Here is a 10,352-nt window from a genome sequence, read left to right as displayed (position 1 = left end):
CACAAAATTGCTATCTCCTCTGCGGAAAAGGGGTTGATCTTCTCATTATTCACTGTGAGAAATTAGAGAATTATGATTATCAAAACTATGGTCCCAGAATTTTGATATATGAACCGAGCTGTTCTGTGTACAGAAGAAATTTGCTTCAGTTCAGTTAGCGATCTCCGTGTGTACGGATCATGGAGAATTGTGGGTAGTTTCGCTTACTGTGCGCTCCGTTTGGCTCCATTTTTCGGAATTGGAACCTTGGAACCAGTCTATGTATCGGTACCAAATATCAACGCAGTCTGTTCAGCAGTTTTTGACTTTTTGTCGTTTACGGAAATGGACGACATCAAACACCGGTTGAAACCACCTCTATATCACAACTTCCAGTTGTGATAAAAAGCCACGCTACTGATCGGACGTGCCGTGTTTTGTCCCAGAATACCATGATTTTACTATGTTTCAGGTGTTCATTGTCATTGAATATACAGCAACTAAAACTGAGTCGAAAATAAACTGAAAAAATGTTCCGTTTGTTGTCGGAGAATGCATATGTTTCAAAATGTGTTCCCTGTATGACCATTTGACCCCTCTTTGCATATGTCATGAAAGTGCCTATCATGATTATTTAAATTTCTCATAAAGTGAAAGCAATGCTATAATAATAATAATATTTTATTGCTTGCTTGTAAATATAGGATTTACATCACATTTATGGCAATAAAAGTGTAATACAAAAATAAGTTCAAATTTTTCTTCAATAAAGATAAAGTAATACAGTATAATAATAGCAGCTAATAATAAATATAACTATTTCTTTGTTTATATAAAGTAAAAATATAATCTGCGAGTTGTTCATTAAAAGATAACTCTTGTTTTGTTAGTAGAGAAATAAGCTGATTTTCATTTGTATCTTTTGGGAAATTGATTTTACTGAAAAAGTTCTCTCTTTGGACTTTGTATTTCTGACAGACTAATAAAAAGTGTTTCATCTTCAATACTGTTGGTGTCACACTGATTGCAGTATCTTTCAGTAATTGGGGTTTTTGGAACAGTCTGTCTCCCGTTTTCAATTGCTAGATCATGATTGCTAATGTAAAGTTTGGCGAGTAATTTTCTTTTCTCACTTTGTAACTGTGTCAGGTAGGGTTCTAACCTAAAATTATGTTTTATTTTGGCATACATTCTTAGTTTACTATTTTCATCAGTGATCAAATTTTTCCAAAAGACTTCATAATTGTTTGTTTAATTGTTTTCATTAATCCAGTTATAACTTTGTGGTGTTTAAGTGACGGAGCTTTATCAAGGAGAAAGTCCATTCCATTGTCTCTAATTAAAGCACTTAAACAGTTAAACCAGGATCTATTGTTAGTGTTGTTTACCATTTGATCCAGAAAAGCTTCTTTAGCAAGATTACAATGTGGAAGTTGTACAATATGAAGCCAGTATTCAATAAGTTTGATCTAAAGTAGAAGTGGACATTGTCCTAGTTCACCCCTAACAGCGGCATTACAAGCTTGTCTATTACACTGTAAAATGTTCATACAAAATTTGAGGTGAGTTTTTCAATTGCTGATTTATCCCATTTCATGTAATCCATGAAATATTGTCCCCGAATGTCTGAGCCATACAGAAAAACAGGTTTAATGAAAACACTGAATAAATGTAGGGGAAATTTTATCTCTCTGTTGTGCAATAAAACCCTTTTTAAACTATACAAAGATTTTGCTGCTTTATCAGCCAAATTTGTAATTGTGTCACTGAAACTACCATTTGATTTAATTGTCAGTCCCAAGTATGTATAGCTCTTAACAGATTTGATGCATGTATTACCATAGTTAAATAAGTGTTTATCTATCAAAGGAGATTTACTAAAATTAATTGCTTTGGTTTTCTGTAAATTAACATCAAGTTTCCAATTAGAGCAAAATGTGTGTAGTGTATTTAACTCCCTCTGCAAACCTTGTTTTGAAGTAGAGATTAAGACAAGGTCATCAGCGTAAAATGATGAGTTAATTGGAGTATTATTCAACACTGGTGGTTCAGTATTTACTTTGTCTAGATTTGTTTTCAAGTCATTGACATATAAATTGAACAGACTAGGACTTAGAACACAGCCCTGTTTTACTCCTTTTTTGCTCACGTGTTGACACACGTGAGCATATGTCGCAGCAATGTCTGTCTGTCTGTGTGTCTGTCTGTCTGTCCGTTTGTCTGTCTGTGTGCTCAATATCTCAAAAACGGCTCATCAGATCACAATCAAATCGGGTCTATAGATTCAGTTTGCAAATGGCAAGAACTGATTAGTTTTTGGTGGGTGCGGCTTGCTTACTTTTTGCTCATTTCCATAATTAATGATTTTAGAAAAAACGGATATATATTGACAACAATTGCACATAATTTGATGAGATTTGCTACAAATGTTGATCACACCAAGATATATCAGCTGTGAAAGATATTAAGGGGTGACATAAAAGATAATGGATAATTTGCATATTTAATGAACTTTCATAATTAGGGATATATATCTGATTTGACTTAATCAAAATTGATAAAACTTGGTATGTCTATTGAAGATACTATGATTTAACATTATTGAAAGTCATTAAGCATTCTTACTTCATCAAACTCCTAATTTGCATATTAAATGAACTTTTGGAATTAGGGATATTTATTTGAATTGACTTGACCAAAATTGATGAAACTTGCTATGTACATTGAAGATACTAAAATATAACATTGTTGAAAGCCATTAAGCAGTTTTACTTCAGCAAAATACTTATTTGCATATTTAATAAACTTTCCTAATTAGATATATAAATCTGAATGAACTTTGCCAAAATTGATGAAACTTGCTATGTACATTGAAGATACTATGATATAACATTGTTGAAAGCCATTAAGCAGTTTTACTTCAGCCAAATACTTATTTGCATATTTAATAACCTTTTCTAATTAGATATATAAATCTGAATGGACTTGACCAAAATTGATTAAACTTGCTATGTACATTGAAGATACTATGATATAACATTGTTGAGAGTCATTAAGCAGTTTTACTTCAGCCAAATACTATTTGCATATTTAATAAACTTTCCTAATTAGATATATAAATCTGAATGGACTTTACCAAAGTTGATGAAACTTGCTATGTACATTGGAGATACTATGATATAACATTATTGAAAATCATTAAGCAGTTTTACTTCAGCCAATTCCTTATTTACATATTTAATGAACTTCACTAATTAGGGATATATATCTGAATTGATTCGACCGAAGTTGATGAATCTTGCAAAATATATTGAATACTATAAAACAACATTATTAAAAGTCATCGTTTACTTCAGCCAATTCCTAATTTGCATATATAATGAACTTTCCTAATTAGGGATATTTATCTGTATTGACTAGACCAAATTTGACAAAACTTGCTATGTACATTAAAGATACTATGATACAGCATTAAAAGTCATTAAGCATTTTTACTTTAGCTGATTCCGTATTTGCAAATTTAATGAATTTTCCCAATTATAGATATTCATCTGTCTTGACTAGACCAAAGTTGACGAACTGCTTTGTACATTAAAGATACTATGGTACAACATTATTGAAAGTCATTTAACATTTTTACTTCATCCAATTCATAATTTTCATATTTAATGAGAACATTTCAGTCAATTCCTAATTTGCATATTTTAATGAACTTTCCTGATTGGGGATATATACTTGGATTTAAAATGAATCTGTGGTGAATATTATTCATTATGTTGATCATAACACTTTCAATGAAGTTGCAAACATGTGGCAAAGGTTCAAATTTACACATAACTGCAACATATTATTAAACACGTGAGCATTTTCAGTTCACATCTGGTACAACTTTCAGGCTGGGTGAGACAAAATTATTTGTTTTGATGTGTATTTTTGTGTTGGTGTACATGTGTTTTATAAGTCTGTATGATTTGCTATTAATGTTATTTTTGAGAAGTTTATGAAAAAGACCAACTCTCCATACCGAGTCGATGGCCTTAGCAAAGTCAACAAAACAAACATAAATATTCTGCTTATTGTTAATATATTTGTGTATTATTGTCTTCAGGGTAAATATGTGATCTATTGTGCGATGGTTTTTGCGAAATGCGGCTTATTTTGTATAATATGATTGTCATCTAAAAAACTCTTTAGCCTTTCATTTAGAATGTGAGAGAGAACTTTTCCTACACAGCTTCTGACAGAAATGCCCCTATAATTTTTCAGGTCATATTTATCCCCCTTTTTAAATAAGTCTGACATAATGCTTGTATTCCAGATGTCTGAAAGTTGGATGTATCTAAAACTGCATTAAATAATTTAGCTAAGGGTTTACATAGAAAGGAGGAACCATGTTTTAACAGCTCTATACAAAACCCATCAATCCCTGCTGCTTTTTTACTTTTTAAATTTCTAATTGCTGATAACACTTCTTTAGTTGTTATTGACTTATCCAGCTGCTGATTAGCCTGATTCTTAGTTTCTTCAGATGTTAAACTATCAATAATTTGCTGTTGAAAATCATTAGACCTGTCATTTTTAATTGAGCAAGAATTTTTGTAATATTCCATCCGTGCTGATGCTGAGATACAATCTCCAGTATTATTATCTTTATCATTATTTTTTAAGTACTTGATCAATTTCCACATATCATGTGAATTGTTAGCATGTAGACTATTTAGTTTGTCTAAGGGATGGACCATTAGACCTTGGGAGGGGGGTGGTCACGATGAAATTGTGAAAATTTTATTTTTACTATTGTAAATTTCTGAAATTTTTTTTTCCAATTGAGATTAGCTGTGCAAATTTTTTTTTTCAGAGTAAATTTTCAGATTTATAATTTTTTTTTAGTTCGTCGCTGTCTGAAGATAAAGAGGGCAAAGATGTGGTGCCAAGCACCACAAGCAGCCACGCAAGCGGTCACGGGGGGGGGGGGGGGGGGAGATCAGGAGAGGGGTGTCCCCCTGCTGCTGTTGGAGCTTTTGAAATAATCGCAATCATACCAATCCATAATCCAATAACACTAGGTCAAAATTTGTAAGACAATAGTTGTAAACATAGACACAAAACAGCACAGAACAGACAGTAAATAGACGGTACACAAACAAAGTCTGTAGCAGCATGTCCAAATTGATTGGATGTGTATAGATGTGTTGAAATTTCAATATTTGTCTTTTTAGGGCAATTATGCCATTCATGGTCAAAAAATCTGTATTCTCTGAAAGGGCTTGTCCAATTTCTTTGAAATTTGCTACACAAAAACGATTATTCATGCAGATTTATTCAGTATTTGCTATCGAGAAACTTTCAAAGTTCAACCCCTTTTGTGTTTTTGTGTTGGGATTTGTTGGATAGATGGCATTCTACGTAGTGTATTGTTGAATGTTAAAACATGTGTTGCTGTTGTTTTTTGAGGCTGTTTTTTGAGAAAAAAGAATTGAAAATGCCTTTTTAAAGCAAAATAATACAAAATGACTTGATATGTTGTTTTATCATTATTGACGTGTTTCTACTTGTTCACCCATTCTTGCATTCATCATTGCAATAAAATGCTGTCAAAAAAATGAAACTGATGTGGCCTGTATCTGTTTACCTTGATCTTAAAAGGCAAATACAACTTTCTGTCTTGACAACCATACCATAGTTTCAATGTTTTACCTAGTGTACCTGCTTGGTTTGTACGCAGGAAACAAGTAGAAAACAGGTTCTATAATTTCATAATTTCAAGTGATCAGAATACAAAAGTCCTGAAGAGATAAGATAATCACAACTTCCAGTATAAGGGATACAGTCACTCTAAATGTATAAATTAAAATTAAAAATGTGCCGGGAGGATGTACTAAAAAATACAGAAAGTTGCTTTCTGTCGGTAAAATCTAAAAAAAAATTCAAAATTTTAAAGACTTTTTCAGATTTTTTTTTTTACGCCTTTGTCTTCTTATTTATTTTTTTTTTATTTTGCAAACTAGTTTGAAGATTTTTTTTTCCTAACTTTCTGCTCTGAAAATTTTTTTTTCTGTTTTTGACCACCCCCCTCCCAAGATCTAATGGTCCGTCCCTAAGTTGTTTGCCAGGATTGCAATTTCTTATTTTTAACAAGTTTTTTAAACTTCTTTTTCTCTGTGTAATAGATATTTTTTAACTGACTGTCATATGGAGCTTTATTTGATAGTTTAGCTGTTGCTATTAGGTCCCTTTTAGCTGCATCACAGCTTTTGTCAAACCATTTTGATTTCTTTCTCTTTCAATTTTTCTTTCTCTGCTTTTGTCTATTGACAATTCCATTGCAAGCTTTATCTAAGATGTCATTAAAATGCGTAGTGGCTGAGTTAATGTCAGATTTGTTATTACCAATATTACCGTAGTATTCAAAATTCTGCAAAATCTTTTTGTAGCTCATCTGATGCTAATCTATCCGTGTAATTGAAAACAGAAAACTTATCCCATTTCCATTTTGGGGGCATATGCAATAAATTCACAGTATCTTTAACACTGCTTGGATGAAAATTTGTAAGTTTGAGAAGAGTAGAAATTTGACAGTGATCTTAGAAAATTGTGAAATTGTGTATTTTAAAATACTGAAGTTATCGATGATGTCTGTTGTTGCAAGACCATAATCTACTACACTGTTTCCATTCCAGTGGTAACATGTAAATTTTCCACAAATATCTCCAGGTAGTCTGCCGTTCATAATTCTTGTATTGCTGGTTTTATATAAATCTATGAGGTTTCTACCATACTTATTTTCAATCTTATCCATATTGCAGTGATTAAGATGTGTATCAACAGAATATCCTGGTGGAAGTGGTATATGATTTGAGAAATCATTGTCAATAAAATCTGGCAGTAATCCTACTCTGGCAAATGAGAATTCAAAAATGAGAATGAGAAAGAATGAGAATGAGAAATTCAAAACTATAAGAATTCAAGCATAGGGCCAAAGTCCCTGAAGCTACTATAGACATGGATACAAAATTAAGTATTTCCTGACTGTATGAAATTATCTCACTAAGGTCATCCTAGGGACCTGTAAACCAAATATTAAAGCTGTCTGACCAGCAGTTTTGAAAAAACAAGCGACCCAACGGTCGACAGAGCTCTGCTGTGTTATGTAGAGAATAACTTTTTGTGACACATGTATTGATGAAGAAGGTGGATATCTTTGATAGCTCATTTCAGGATGGCCTGACCAGCGGTTTTGAAAAAACAAGCGACCCAACGGTCGACAGAGCTCTGCTGTGTTATGTAGAGAATAACTTTTTGTGACACATGTATTGATGAAGAAGGTGGATATCTTGATAGCTCATTTCAGGATGGCCTGACCAGCGTTTTGAAAAACAAGCGACCCAACGGTTGACAGAGCTCTGCTGTGTTATGTAGAGAATAACTTTTTGTGACACATGTATTGATGAAGAAGGTGGATATCTTTGATAGCTCATTTCAGGATGGCCTGACCAAAAATGGCAAAATTAGCTCCAAAAATACAAAATTGAAGATTTCATCATAATTTCAATAAATTACATTAAGATAAAGCCTAGGAACCTGTATACCAAATATCAAAGCTATCAGACGAGTAACTTTTGAGAAACAAATATTTTGACCAAAAATGGCAAAAATTGACCCAAAAATACAAAAATTGAAGATTTCATCAAATTTCAATACATCACACTAAGACAACCCCGAGAAACCTGTATACCAAATATCAAAGGCATCAGGCAAGCAGTTTTGAAAAACACATTTTTTGACCAAAAATGGCAAAAATTGTAACAAAAATACAAAATTGCAGATTTCATCATATAATCAATGTATCATAATTAGTTCATCTGTAGGAACCTGTATACCAAATATCAAAGCTGTCAGACGAGCGCTTTTGATAAAATAAAGTTTTGACCAAAAATGACAAAAAAATTCCTTAAAAATACAGATTTGCATATTTCATCACAATTTGAACAAATCTAAGTTGGGATATCCCTAGGGACCTGTACACCAAATAACAAAGCTGTCTGACAAGCAGTTATGAAGAAGAAGATTTTTTACCAAAAACGCCTTTTTTGGTGCTAATTTGCATATTTTCAACAATATCAAAAAATTAAAAAAAGCAGTTTCTCAAAATCATATTTTTCATATACACAAGAAATATCATATCAGTAAGTACTGCGGTTCTCAAGATATTTGAGTGGACGGACGCCTCACAAATGGACATACATACATACATACATACAGACTGACGCCGGACGCCGGACGGATACCCATCCCAATAGCTTCTATAGACTATAGTCTATAGTAGCTAAAAACTCCCGCCCAGTGTAAGCAAATGACTGCGTCATCAGTAATCCCTCTTCTGTGCGCCCACTGAGTCCTGTAAGTTCCCGACTGTGCTCATTATTTCACTTGTAAAAAGATTAAAGTTTAATTTTCCACAAAATTTACACATCGTCCTTCATAAGTCAAACTAATCTATGATCATCTATGTACATCAAGCTGACAGGCAGTATTGTTACGTAACATTCATTGTTAGAAGCCAAAATAAATTACTTTATGTGGCAGGACACATATCTTAAATTTTTCCTAGATAAACTATCTCAATATTAAAAGTGTTTTTGAACTGTGTACTACTGCTCATGGTATTAAGCATGCATTACTTTTGCTTTGTTTTGTGTGCTTAAAACAGAAGACTACCTACAAGTAACAAAATGTTTCCTAAAGTAATGTTTATACATTGTTAAGACTTCTCACTTTTCACGTGATTGTCAGGTTTTTTCTGTGGTACATCAAGATGAGAATTTTGTTCTATCACAGATCCTCTCTGACAGACTTCCACCATCCACTGCATCCATGGAAATCTGCTTGATGCGGTCAATCTTCACAGGAGATATGTGGTTCTGACACTATGTAATATCCTGCAATGATTACAAAATTGTAGAGTTCTGCAATGGTTGCAGATCTGGAAATTAAGGCCCTCCACAAAGTGTGACTACAAATGTTAACAGTAAGAGGTGACACTATTAAAATTCAATACTTTTGCTGAAGATGCCAACATTTTTTGCTTCATTTATTGGCACAAACACTGGAAGTTTACATAATAGTGTTCTTTATACTTTGATCACAGATGCCCATGATGTATCATGGTTCATTGTTCTCAAACCTGTTGTTGCACAAGGCCATATCAAGGATTAAGTTTGAACATGTATCATTTCAGGTGATATGCTTCACATCTGTTCTTGTTACTGTGGGTCAGAATACCAAGTATTTGTCAATGGTTTTTCAGGTCGGACATAGGCATCATTACAGACAATCACAGACTTCAATGCACATTGCTGGTTGCAGTGTTTGTCCCACTGATGCATGCCTTGGTATCCACTCTTGGCTTTTTCTTGACTTAACTGGCCAACAAGTTGAATGTCTTCATCCTCTTGCGCTATTCTACCCTTCAGGTTTATAATGCCCTTAAAGAAAGCAAGAATAGCATTGCGGTAATTGTAGGTACTGTAATATATGTACTATGTATTGTCATGAGAGACACAGAGGCCGTTGTTCACTATGAGGAGAGTAATACTTTATTGTGCACATGCCACTACAATAATACGTCACTACATGAATATATTAGCATATATTACACTGCTTCCCCTTTTAAAAGAAAAGTGTTACATGCCTGATTTCTACAAATAAACTACATTGCAAAATTTACAGATCTAATTTCACTACTGGTTTTCTAACTCTATTTGATCTTCTAACTGGTTCAGTAATTCCACTTGGTTCTACTGATGTCTCCTGACCTGGTGTTACTTTGTCAGATTTACTGGTACCATTAACTGCAGTATTTTCTTTAGGGTTTACTACATTTGGTATTTCAGTCAGATTTTCCAGTCTGGAAACACGACACGTGCGCAATTGTTTAAAGGTGTTAATTGCTCTACCGTTGGTACGAAGCGCGTTATGGATGTAAATGCTTGCTTGGGGCCGCCATCAGTAGCGTTTGGCGACATCTTGCGGTGCGGAGTACTTTTATTTATTGTCATTTCTTTGCTCCTCAGGTAACTTTGTTACCATAGCCAGGATATCTGCTACAACTGAGAAAATGTGTTTAATGAGAGTAATTAGTTCCAGAGACCAGCTCTGGAACTGTTAGTTTTTGCTCACTTTCTTTCTTTGTTTCTTTGTTTCTTTCTTTCTTTCTCTATTTCCGGTATTACTACCATAGAACATGCTATGCACAAATTTTACCTTAATTACCCAGAATGCATTGCGACACGCTTATGACGTCATCGCTCAGCTCGGACGGGTTTTACGGGCATTTCTTGTTTGTTTATTTATTTATTTTTTATTTTGCATTG

The 10,352-nt window shown here is 33.4% G+C and overlaps 1 protein-coding gene across 1 annotated transcript in view; it reads right to left on the bottom strand.

Annotated features, from left to right (window-relative positions):
• Window positions 1–8,382: 8,382 nt before the first annotated feature.
• LOC139143239 (epidermal growth factor receptor-like) overlaps window positions 8,383–10,352 on the bottom strand; it is a 167,603-nt gene continuing 165,633 nt past the window's right edge. Inside the window, exon 22 of the mRNA XM_070713384.1 lies at window positions 8,383–9,464. The gene's annotated coding sequence lies outside the window, so the exon portion shown is untranslated. The remainder of the gene's footprint in view (window positions 9,465–10,352) is intronic.

The sequence above is a fragment of the Ptychodera flava genome, chromosome 11, assembly GCF_041260155.1.
Source record: "Ptychodera flava strain L36383 chromosome 11, AS_Pfla_20210202, whole genome shotgun sequence".
Lineage (NCBI taxonomy): Eukaryota > Metazoa > Hemichordata > Enteropneusta > Ptychoderidae > Ptychodera > Ptychodera flava.
Note: the sequence above shows the minus strand (reverse complement) of the source record. Positions and strands in the feature narration are given on the sequence as shown.